Source organism: Coenobita brevimanus, chromosome 33 (genome assembly GCF_032717465.1).
Source record: "Coenobita brevimanus isolate Jiangsu-jjx chromosome 33, ASM3271746v2, whole genome shotgun sequence".
Taxonomy (NCBI): domain Eukaryota; kingdom Metazoa; phylum Arthropoda; class Malacostraca; order Decapoda; family Coenobitidae; genus Coenobita; species Coenobita brevimanus.
The window spans coordinates 26997164-27010096 of NC_136986.1; positions in this window are offsets into that span (position 1 = coordinate 26997164).

Sequence of the window (12933 nt, forward strand, 5' to 3'; positions counted from 1 at the left end):
TCCATACTCTTACCCTCTTACCCCATCTCTGATATTCGCTTGCTTAACCCAGGAGTTGGCAAGACAAGTCTTTTTCATAGCACCAGATCACCTTTGGGGAGGATGTGACGTGGGCTGGGTATTCATGATAAATGCGAACACCCCCCCACGCCCCTGACATAAAGAGCCTTTTCTCATTCATCTTCAAAGGTTGGGGAGTTTGTGCTTAGTTAGCTCCATACCAAACGGATGGAAAGAGGTAATAAAACAACATAGTTTCTTTTTTGTAAAGTTTAATGCTTGACAAGAACATATACACTGAGGATCACGGACCGTAGCTCGTAGGCTAGCTATAGCACTGAACATTTCATCTGACACGTTCACTGCTTTTTTTTCACTGTTTTCCTGTTTTTTAATGTGGACAACGTGTGTAAAAGGTTAGTTTTTTCAGTGCCTGATTTGGTACAAGGCATGTGCATGGTAATGGGGTTTTAGGGCCGAGGGATTACACTGATAGATCGCACAGCAGACAAGAGACATCCAGTTGGCATACAGTAGCTTTCACCTTTTCAGATTGTATCGTCCATAATTTACATTTATTTTTTCACTGTCATTCACTTACAATTATTTAATTCGTTCTTCTTTGTCAGCCAAGATCACAAACGAATCAAAGAAATAATATTGTGATAGAGAGCATAAGGGAGGTGCACCGCACTACCTCTGGTGATGACTGGACACTTGCTGCCCTCCTCACCCTGTGAAGAGGAAGGCAGCAGGCGTCTCCTAACTGGTATGGAGTAGAGTGACAGCGAGAGAAAGCGTAAGCGTCACTTCTGTGAGGGCATGGAGCGCAGTTATTTTTCTCGGTTATTGCCTGGGAAGACACTTGGTGCTACGCATGGGGCATCCCGCAGGGGATGATTTATGTATGTTATGATGAAGGACGTCGCTGAACTTCACCGGCAACCTCTCTGTGCAAGTGAGAGTGAATGTGTGTATGGAGAAATGCCAGAGATGCCACTATTCCCCGAAGGCCATGTGCTCACGAATCAGTCACCAAGTCTACATCAGCTATTACTACAGGGGTGATAGTAGACTCTACTAGTAGACTCTCTGTTAAGCAGAGATTTCCCTCACTGGAAAAGGGGATACCCGAATCTGCACAGAACGATGTCTGTTTCGAGTCTGCGCCTGTTGAAACTTCCAGGCACTGCTTAAGTGCTGCTGCTGGGCATAGATGATTGTGGACAGTACGTATCCCACACAGGCTGCGATTGTGAGAGGAGCAATCCTGAAGTCTACTTTCTTGTTTTTTTGCGAGCGACCTTGGAGGTGGCACTAGGGACACTGCCAATCCATCCTGTGCAATGATAGTGCATGCTGGGAACAGTACACAAATTTAAGACAGTCCCCACCCTGCTTTTCCTCTGTGCCAAACTCGACAGAAACTAGAAAACGCTCACGGGGCTCAATCGGTAGGGAGGTGGCCTGCAGTCCCACCGGACCAAGGTTCGAATCCCGGCTGGGGCAGGGAACAGTTTAAGGATTTGAATTTCATTAAATCAGGCTTTACTGACCTACCAGAAGACCCGCCGACATGTCGTAAAAATACCCCCGCTAATACCAATACACCAGTCCTGTATGAGACAGCCCTAGCATGTATTCAATATGGACGGTGGGTGTTAGCGCCGAAGTGGTGACATGTAGAGGTGTATGGTATGTAGGAGGACTGCTGGGCCTTGATAGCAGGCTGTGACGCCTATGCCCAGAGTCGGACACATAAAAAAAAAAAAAAAAAAAAAAATACCTTCGCCAATGCCATTGCCAGTATAAACGATCTGGATCCGGATCCGCCCCAAAATTTAATAAGTTCTTTCTTGCTCCATGGCCCACCTTTCCATAAAAATTCACCGAAAATCACTGATAACTTTTGGAGATATACTGTAGTGCGGCATACTCCGGATCTGGATCCACCCCTAAATTTTATCATTTCTTCCTTGGCCAATGGCCCACCGTTCCACTAAATTTCATCAAAATCCGGTCACACCTTTTCGAGTAATCCCTGATCCGGATCCGACCCCAAATTTAATCAATTCTTTCTTGGTCCTTGACCCACCATTCCAAAAATTTCACTGATATTCATTGAAAATTTTTGGAGGATATTGTACTGGATACTCCGGATCCGAATCCTGCCCAAAATTTAATCATTTATTCCTTGGCCCCCATGGCTCACAGTTCCAGAAAATTTCGTCAAAATCTATTAATAACTTTTAGGGTAATCCTGCTACCAGACAGGCAGACAGACAGACAAACAAACCAATGCAGGTAAAACATAACCTCCTTGGTGGAGGTAATGACAGGATCTGGGACTCTATTAAAGGTCCTCTCTATTCCGCCCAGAAACAGAGGAAAGCAGTCCACAGGGATTGGTGGAGGAGGCCCATAATGTTCATAGCATATCCTCCGCGAAATTCGGCAGAGGATAGAACCCGCTGGAGAAATATCATGCATAAAAATTAAATGTTGCTCGGAGCTGTTAGGGGGTTGGTGAGGCACTCTGTCCCCAGAGGCAATGGATGAGGGCTTACCCTTTGCAGCATTCTGGTACTAAGACCAGATTTCTCACAATCAAGGCTGAAATTGCTAATTACTTTAGAACTTTGGATGCAGGTGAAGGAAACAGGTATATGAGTGTCAACTTCATTCAGTCCTTTATCGCATTCAGGCCACTTGTCTGCATACAGGGCATCTTGGATAGGTAGAGCAGTAACTGTATCGTGTCTTTGGTGACAAAGAGATCCACCTGTATGTGGCCCCACCCGAGAACTAATGAGTTGAATATACCCCTCCAGACAGTCTATTCAACTAAGGTCAACTTAAACCTGGTGTGTGCACTGGTCCTCTGGGTCTTCTCCCCAGAGAATCCTGAGCTGACAGACACCAATGGTGATGGTGAGTTAGCCACTGGATTTGTTCTGTCTGTGCCAGGAAGGGCTCAGACCTTGACGTGCCATACTATTTCATGCAATGCACTGCCAGTTGGTTGTGCCTTTGCATTACCCCTAGTTCCCTGATACATATGTGCTTGTCACATTCTGTCTTTGTCCAAGCCTTCAGTTCTTGGTGCCCTACTCATGACAAAATACCCTCCTAACTGGTTAAGCATTGGTTACAATCATAGGAGTCTGGCACCGTCCATCATCAAAGTAGTCTGTTCCTGCTGGCAGGGACTGGATGGAGCATGTCTCCTGTGCAATTTCCTTTCTACTAGGATTACCTTTACCTCCCGTGGTAGGTGGTAGTGGCACAACCTGCCGAACTGAGTGCCCATGGCAGTGTCTCACCAGGTCTTCATGACTTCAGATTGGTGTGAACTGTCCTAAACAATTTTCCCGAAGGCAACATGCACTGTCCGGGGAAAGACACACTCATACTTGCCTGGTGTCCTACTCCAGACCTAACCAGATTACTTGCTTCACAGAGGTCAAAAAAGATTTTCCATACTGATTTTGAAGCCGAGCTCCCCAGATGACTTGATTACTTAGCCTGTATTTTAGGGACACTCCTGCTTGGTGGCTGCTGCAAGAAGCCAGTCGTTGAGATACATTAATATTTTGATCCCCTTTGACACCATATGATGCACCAGCACCTTTGTTAGTCTGATGAAGACACGATGAGCTAGGCAAAGACCGATGGGCCAGCATGTTGACTGGTGAGTAAGTAAGCCTTGTTGTGTGACACTCCTTTGCTAGTGTTGAGTTTTGAAGAATCGGGGCATTGGTTCTGTTTTGTCATGCTAAATGTGTTCAGTGACGAGGCTGGTGCCCTGTTGTCCAGTCTGGTACACTTGGAGAGCTTGTAGTGATGAGGAAAAGGCGACCTATAACGCGTGAGAGAGGTTAGAGCAGAGAGTGGGAGGTTTATGGTACGGGGGAGGCGAGTATGTGCCTCCATTACGTATGCATTCAGGACCTGGTTAGGAGAAAAGGGATCCTCCCAGATGATTGCTTCCCTTGCCATTCACTCCGTCGTGATGAACGCCATGTTTCTTACATTAATGCAGTTTGTCACTGTCTGCAATGGAGAATAATAGCAAGTCATTTAAACTATTGTTGAAACTGAGATGCGAGTACAAGCACAGAACCTGAGTAGTTAGCATGGTGACGGAAGCTAAGATCCTGAGAGATGAGCAATGATGACAGTTTCGTTGCCCTTCACTGACACTGGGAGTTGAATAGGGATGACCCTGTGAGGAGCTTTGTAAGAGTCAGTCCATTCCTTCAGACATGGCAGGAAGTAGGGCGGTGACAATGAGAGGGCCAACTATTCTGAAAACATTGCCCCTTTCCAAACGTCGTCGAGTTCTCACGTGGCCCTGGAGAAGGAGGGCATCACAGTCAATGCTGGGAGTGTTATCCTCTGAAGCTATTAGTTGCACGATGCCGTCTTCTTTAGTGGAAGGTACGGCAGTTACCTTACCACTGTAGGCGTCTGTGATGGCTGTGGCATTCTTTGTGAAACGCCCAGCTCTTGCTTGCACCATCGTGAGCCAGATAGGGGGAAACTGGACTTCCATGGTTTCTTGTACCGTTAAGACCCATCATTGTGCTATGTTCTGGCATTTTAGTATTGATATGTCCAGATGCTCTGTCAAGGTTTTGATGGATGAGACCTGAACAAGCAGCTTCCAACCCATCAGGACTAACAGCCAGTTAAGATGCATAGCTAGGTTTGGCTATCTCGTCCATCTCATTCCCATCCCTCTGTGTATGTAAGGGTGTGTAGTTATTTAAAGAGGGCTGGGGACTGCTCCCCTGCTGGACCAGAGAACCCGATTTGGACTCCCAGTCAAGTGACTGAAGAGAATCCAGAGATGAGGAGAGGTACGCCAGTGATGAAGGGGGCCTTAGGGAATACCAGCGTCTAGTAAGTGGAGGAATGGAGATATGGGAGCAAGGTGATGTGGGTCAGTGAGGTGAGAGAGGCGGAATAATGGTAGTAATCGATCTCCGCGGTCACCCTTCACTGCAGGGATTGTTGTTGGTGGTAAATGAGGTCCTTACTATGATTTGAGAGAGAGTGTAGTGGATGTGTGTGGGGTGCCCTGGCCTTTTCTTCGCCTATCTCGATGCTCTGGACGACTAGAGCGGCCAGGTGATGAATTTCCTGTTTGATACGCCTGGTGCATGGACGTTGTCAGGGGTAGTGCTGTTACATCACCATCTATGGCTACTGTCTTGCCCTCTAATTGTGCTTCATTAGACTGGGCAGAGGTGTCGAAGGAGGGAGCTGTGTCACTGGACATCCTTCACAAGCAGAAGCTAAGTTTCATTGCCATCTCATTATCCTCTCATGTCAGACTGCTTCCTCTGTGGTGAGCTGCTGACTTTTGAGCCCTCTTCCAATGGGCTGGCAGGTATGTGTGTTCCAGGAGGCTGTCCAAGTTGTGAGCAGTAGACAGGGTGTCACACCGTGGAAAGCAGATGCCACGACACTGGAAAATGAAGACATAGCCCTCTGTACATCAGACGTGAGACTTAGAAAGCATATGGCCATCCCTACCTAGCCTTCCAGGGCATCCTTCGAAGGAGCAGGCTGACCTTGGATGGGGACTGTCAGCATGGGAAGGAGGGATACACAGAATCACACAGGTTAGAATCAAAAGGCTACTACCTCCCCTTTCCCCTGTTGCTCTCCACGTCGGACTAGGGGAAGTTTTGGTAAAGGGAACCTCCCTAGCCACATGCCTGAAAAGGTGAAACAAACCCCAGGGACAAATAGGAATGAGAGACGGGCTGGTAAAGGGGGGAAGAGGATTAAGTAGAAAAATTTCTCATAGGAAAGTACACAGGTGGTCACCCACCCCTATTCCTAGAGGAGTGGCGGGTGGGGGTCGGCAACCACGTTGTCGAGAACACTGAATTACTGTGGATAAAATCATGGCACGAACCTGAGGCCAGAGACTTAGGCGAATATGACTTAGGGCACACAAACTAGAAAGGAGGTAACCTGCTAGGCATGTGCAGATTGCAAGCTGCACACCATGTGGAGCAGGCAATCACCAAATTAATCCTTAAAAAGTAAAACCATGGCCTGTACCCTGAGCTAAGGTATTGACAGCAATTCGCAGTACTTGCTCAGTGTAAACACTGTGTATCACATGGGCCAGAAGGACTAAATGAACTTAGAACTAATGTTAAATTATCCATCAGGAGAAAGCAATGAGTGGAGCCTTGGGAAAACAAGAGAGAGCATCGCATGATGGAAATAGCTCGTAGTAGTGTCCATTCAGATTGAAAACTGTGTGCAATGGTGCAAGCAACACACTACTATACTAGAGCAATTATGGCATCGGCAAACATACCATGACAGAAGAATTCTACCAAGCTAGAATACAGTGAAAAAGTTGTGAACATCATGCTCAAACAGCATATTAAAATTTACAATATACAGACATTATAAAGAGTATAAAACTAAAATCTGCCCTGAGAGGAAAAGTATAGCATAATGGAAATAGCTCATCGTGCTTGGACAGACAGACCACTGTGTGGACCTTGGGGCTTAAGGCAATTAAGCCAAAAAGCTTGTAAGTACGAAAAATAACACAAATGGAACGAAAAATGTCATAGCTTCATGCGAGAAGAGTCTAGGATGATCACCATGCAGTAAAGGAAGCCTGCCCTTACTTGATGAAATCTGTTCTCCATGAGGAGCCAGCAGCTACACTAAAAAACATATTTTCAGACGCCATATACTCCAATCCCCGACAGCCTAGCATGGCAGAAGCAAACACCTGCAGTCATACCGACTGAAAAACTGCACAATGTGGGGCTGCAAACCAGAAATTAACATAATGGAACTAGGAAAGGCAAACGACAAAAAAAAAGAAAAAGAAAAAGAAACAAGGGCACTTGCTGCAAGATGGACGCTTACCATACAACAGGGAAAGTAGTAGCATGAGTCAAGAAGATGCTAGTGTACAGCTCGTAGAGGACGGATGGTGTCCCCAGGTGTTGCTCATGCATTGTGCGGAGAGAGAATGACTTGCCTTGCTGACACCAGCATTGAGCAAAGTAAGTACAGAGAAGAGGTAATGAGGTAAGGATATGGGAGGATTGTACTCACATTTGCCAGGTCTGCCGATGTTTTGGCTGCATTTATTTTCACGAGTTTGAGAGTATTGCTCCCTGCTGCATCCAGCATAAGTAAAAGGAGCCAACTCTACAGCTAACTAAATGCTGACTTGCCCACCTGGTCATTAATAATGAACATGGAGAGGGGCACATTAACACACTGGCACTGAGGATCCACAGTCCGTTGATACAATATCTTGCAACTCGCTCCTTTTCTCCGGGAGGGAAGAGTGTGGACTACAAGAGAAAGGCACCTTCAGTGTGCAGTCTATTCGACTTACCTAAAGATGAGCCTCTGACAATGAAAACAACATTAAGCCTCCCTCTGCCAGAATTGTTAAGCCAAACTGTGTTTACATGCAACTAGCAGTGCTACCCATCTTTGCCTGAGTTGGCCATGTTATGGAAAATTGATGATGGTATTATCTATCTATCTATCTATATACCTAGGCTGCTTCCCCCAAGGAAAGGGAGGTAGCCGAGACAGGACGACACACTCCCCATTTACTCATCCATTCAAACACATTCATTCGCATCTTAGCCCCAAAGGGGTGATAGATATCCTTAAAAGTAAACAAATTCGTGGATGGCCGAAACAGCAATCACGCATATTTCTTCACCAAATAACACTCTACTTAATTCATCAATTGATCTTGGAGAACTTTTCTGGGGGGAAGGGAGGGTGATAAGTGATCGAGAATCTGGAGTGGAGGTCAGTATTTACATCTAATGGTCCCCATGATCTGTTTTTAGTCCGTATTAACCCTTATCCTCCTTATGTGTAATTTCATAGATGTTGGAAAAAATAAACTTACCTCAAACCCGACTATCTGCCAAACTATTATAGCTAGAGTAAAAATTAAGCATACATAAGACTCACTAACTCTTCCTCTTTCAAATGAAATTATCCCGAAGTCTCCCGGATGTCCCGTCGATGAGTAAGGATACGTTAAAATGACTGGTTTTCCGTGTTTTGGCGGGCTAATCCGGGTGCTCGGCACTGCCAGTGACCTTTGACTCACTGGCACTGACCCGAGTGGTGATTGTATCACTGCCCGGCCTCTTAGAATATTCCACTCATTCCTTCGATTTTTCCTTACTCACCGTCGTAAGGATGAGTCATCACCCTGTCCATGTGGCTCTCCATAGGGTTTTCCACCCGTTTCATAGCGCCACTATGCTCCGTAGATGTATGGGAATAGAATAGCCCTTTGTTTTCTGTACTCACTTCTTGCATCAAATATAGTAATTTCCCTTTACTTGGCACATATATTTGCACTTGACATCACGATTACTGGTAACTGCACTTTGAGAAGTAAATGCTTTGGATGTTTCATGTAGTTTGGTTGAGTATGAGGTAATTACTTGTACAAAAATTGTGACTAATTTGTACTAATCAGGGGCATTGTTAAAATATTACTAATGTTATACACAACTTACATTTTTTGTATTTCACATTAGAAATATGCTAATGCTCACATACTCACCATTATTGTCTGAGTAACGAGGGGAAAAAAATTAGTTACAGCCAACCAGGTCATTTTCTTTCTCTCCCATGCACTTTTGGTCTTCTTTCTAGTTACAGCCAACCAGGTCATTTTCTTTCTCTCCCATGCACTTTTGGTCTTCTTTCTAGTTACAGCCAACCAGGTCATTTTCTTTCTCTCCCATGCACTTTTGGTCTTCTTTCATTGTACTAGATAGGGTTACTCAAGGTACAGTATTTCAATAGTTTCACAAGTAACCATAAACAGTAACACTTACTGCAATGGACTTGTACTGTAGGAGTAAAACTTACTATAAAACACTTATTTCATAAAACTTACTAGATGTAATTTATAATACCTTACATTTCACTTGTGTATTAAAAAAACACACTTATGCATATCTGTTTTACTATTTACAATTTCCCACACACGTGTTTAGTCACTTAGCCCTTTCCCCGGCGGTAAAGGAAGAACGTTCGTGGGATCGTTGATGCAATCTGCCCCGTGCATGGAGGAACAGAATCGGACAAGGAAGATAAGGAAGACATCACTCTACACTCTGCTAGTGCTGTGTACAGACTGAGCCATGTTTCAGTGGGGTACCTCGGGTACCGGTACCTACCTACCCTATGGTTGTCACAGACAATGGTTGCAAGTTCAAAGGGTGGCGGGAAGGTGCTTGCGGCATATCCCGTCAGCCAGCAGCTCTCCACGCCCTGAATCGTCACGGCTACACACGACAGGCGGCACGTAGGGGTTAATCCACACAAGAGATTTTATTCCATCCTTTCAATTAATCCTTTTCTGAACTGTACAATCCTGGGGTTGTAAAACTCAGTTCCAACATTTAAGGTGAGATTTCACTCCTGAACCTTGAAAACTAGGCTTTTTTGGGGGGGCGGGGGGTCAAGGATTAAGGTTGTGCTTCCTCCCAAACCCTAAATCTTATGGTGTCTAATATCTAATTGAGCCTGTAAGCAGATCCATCCAAAATTCCATTCTTTTATCCTGAAAACACTGCATATTTCTAACATGACAATTAGTGTTGGAGGCTGTGCCTCTTCACTTGAAACTAAGTGCAGTTCTAGTGGTTCAGTCTATATTCTTTTGCATTTCTTTATGAGCACACAACGTTTCACTTTATGTTTAAACACGTGAATAAATTTGTAGCAGGTAGTTGAAACTGAGCATGCACCCCCTTTACCAAACCTGAAGTGATGTCCATATGGTGCGTGTGGCCTTCCTCAGGTCCTTCTCTATAACTAAACAAATATGCGGCACTAAAGCTTGTAAGTTTTTGGCATGTATAGCAGACACAGGGAGAGCTGGAGCTGCCGTTTTATCAGCCCTCGGGACTAGCTCCTGACCATCTCCCTTTGCTGAACTTTTTCAGTGTTTCAGTAACACAGAGAATAGGCCACATGCTCTTCAGTACAAGTTCCTCTGTCAACACCAGACTACATGCACATTACACACTTCACTTCCTATTAAAAGTTTTACAACAAACTGCACATATTTACCAAGCCTCGGAATCTCAGGGGAGGAGGGGGGAGACATCACAGCCCTGATTATCCGCCCTTCTCCCGGTGATGACCCAGTGAGATACCTGGAATCACTCTGCCTCACTTCTTCATTTCTGCATCATTCACGGCCCTTCCTCCAACTTTCTCTATGTTGAGCACCACCTCTCCTGTAAACCTCACCTTCTTTTCTTTTTCTAACTGAGACCCAGGTGTCTGAGGCGACTGACAGCAAACCCTTCTCTGTATCCTCCTTCTTTCTCTGTACTGATTTCAAAGCCAAAGGTGGTTTTTGTGTAGATGTACACAGCAACATATCTTGCTCTCGTGTTCCTGAAATTTAATCTTCTGAACTCTCTACTATCTGGCTTCTCCATTCCTGTCATTCTCTGAGTAAATATATCTATGCTGTTCACCTATGCCTTAATTCTACTGGCTGAAAAACTCTTCACCTATCTTCTAAGATGGAACACATTCTGTCGATTTCTCATTTCTCAGATGTCTCCATTCTAGGAGAATTCAATATTCACCACTACCTTTGGCTCCCCCTCTCCTTTGACTGATCCACCTTGTGAACAAGCCTATGTCTTTTCTATCCTTAATTGACCTAGAGCAGAGTGTACAACACCCTACCCATATCCCTGATCACCTTGCAGAGAGCTCCAACATACATGTCCTCTTCCTTACAACTAATCCTTCTGCTGATGCTGTTAATCTTTCCTCTCCATTGGGCTCCTCCAGTCGCAACATTATCATCTTGACCTATACATAAATCATCCCATGGGAGATGCCCCATGCATAGAAGTAAGTGTCTTCCCAGGCAATAACCAAGAAAAATAACTGCACTCCATGCCCTCACAGTAAGGCCTGTGGACCCTCCAAAGAAGCGGTGGCTGTGGCACTTTGGAGATGTAGATTGGGAGGCCCTCAGGCAATACGTCTTTGATTTTCCATGCAATAATTATTGCTTCCATGGCCAGGAGCAATTTGTGCACCTTGCGCATTATATATGTTATTCTCTTCAGCATGGAAGCATACATTCTTTTCTCATGTCCTTCGACTAATGCAAAAAAAAAAAAAAAAAAAAAATTTGCTTAATCAAGCTCGTTCTAATGCTCTCCACAGCAAAGAGAAGGCCTACAAAAGATACTGGAGGCAACCCACTCCTGAATCTAATCTCTTTTATGTTCTTGCCCAAAATCGAGCTAATTGTTCTTCACTCAGCTAACAGTAATATCATTTGTACTAAATGCTCTGAACTCTCCAACTCGAATTCTTCCCACTCCTTCTGGGACCTTGCCAAAACCCCATCTAACAACTTGACCTCATCATCCTTCCGTCTCTTTTCCATTCTGATTGCTCTGTAGCTATTTCTTCTACTTATGAAACAGAACTCTTCTCAGGCTTCCTCTTCCAATTCCACATTGGGCGATTTCGGTTCTGTTCAGCTATCACTTCCCCCCCCTCTGACTTCCTCATGGCTGAAATTAAAATGTCTTCAGTTGATGTATTTTCTGCCATCACCAGCCTCAATATTAACAAGGTATATGGCCATGATGGTATCCATTCTGTTGTCCTCAAGAACTGTGCTTCTGTGCTTACACCCTGCCTAGATGAACTCTTTCACCTTTGTCTGTCAACTTGTACCTTTCCTTCTTACTGAAAATTTGCTCTCAGTCAGTCTGTCCCAAAGAATGGTGACCATTCCCAGCCCTCTAACTATCGCCCAGTTACATTAACATCCCGTATTTCAAAACTTTTAGGTAAAAAAAAAGCATCTTTCCTATCATAACGTTCCTTTTGATCATTTGTGTGGGTTCCGCCAGGGACGCTCTTCTCACCTATTGTACCTTTCAGACTCCTGGTCGTCCTCATCTCGGGACTTTGGAGAAAGCTTTGCCACTGGGACTTTGGAGAAAGCTTTGCCATTGCACTTGACATCTAAAAGGCCTTTGATCGAGTTTGGCATAAATCTTTAATTTTGGCATAAATCTTTAATTTCCAAACTGCCCTCTTACGGTTTCTATCTTTGTCTGCCTTCATCTTTAGCTTCCTTTCTGGCCATTCTATTGCTGCTGTTGTAGACGGCCACCGTTCTTCTTCTAGAGCTATCAATAGTGATGTTCCTCAGGGCTCTGTCCTATCACCAACTCTCTTCCTTGTATCCATCAATGACCTTATACTCGTAAGCTTTACATCTGACCTTATCCACTCATACACTGATGACTCCACCCTTCACCTTTCTATTCACTTGCTGCAGCTTCCATTTCAGCAGTTACTTCAACAAACAAAGGATGAGGCTATGGCACAACAAATGTATGACTTGGCTCATATATTTGATTGGGGTAAACGTAATCTTGTTTTTAATGCATCAAACCTCAGATCTTACATTTATCAACCCGACAAAATCTTCCACAGGAGTACCCCCTAACTTTCTGTTATATCCGGTTCAATCCCGCATCACCTTTAAACATACTTGAGGTTTCATTATATCTGGATTTATCATGGAAAGCACGTATTACCTCTCTCGTAAAAGATATTGGGTGTGCTAAACCGACTCCGTGCCTTCTTTACCCCTGCACAGTTGTTGACTTTATGGACGGGTTTTATTCGCCCCTGTGTAGAATACACTTCTCATGCGTGGGGAGGCTCCCCACATACAGCTGTTCTCAACAAGGTGGAGTCAAAGGCTTTACGTCTCATTAATCTCCTCCTCCTACTGGCTCCCTTTTACCTCTGTCTCTTAGCTGCACTGTTGCATCTTTATCTCTTTTGTATCTGCTTCAATGGTCACTGCTCCTCTGAACTGTCTAC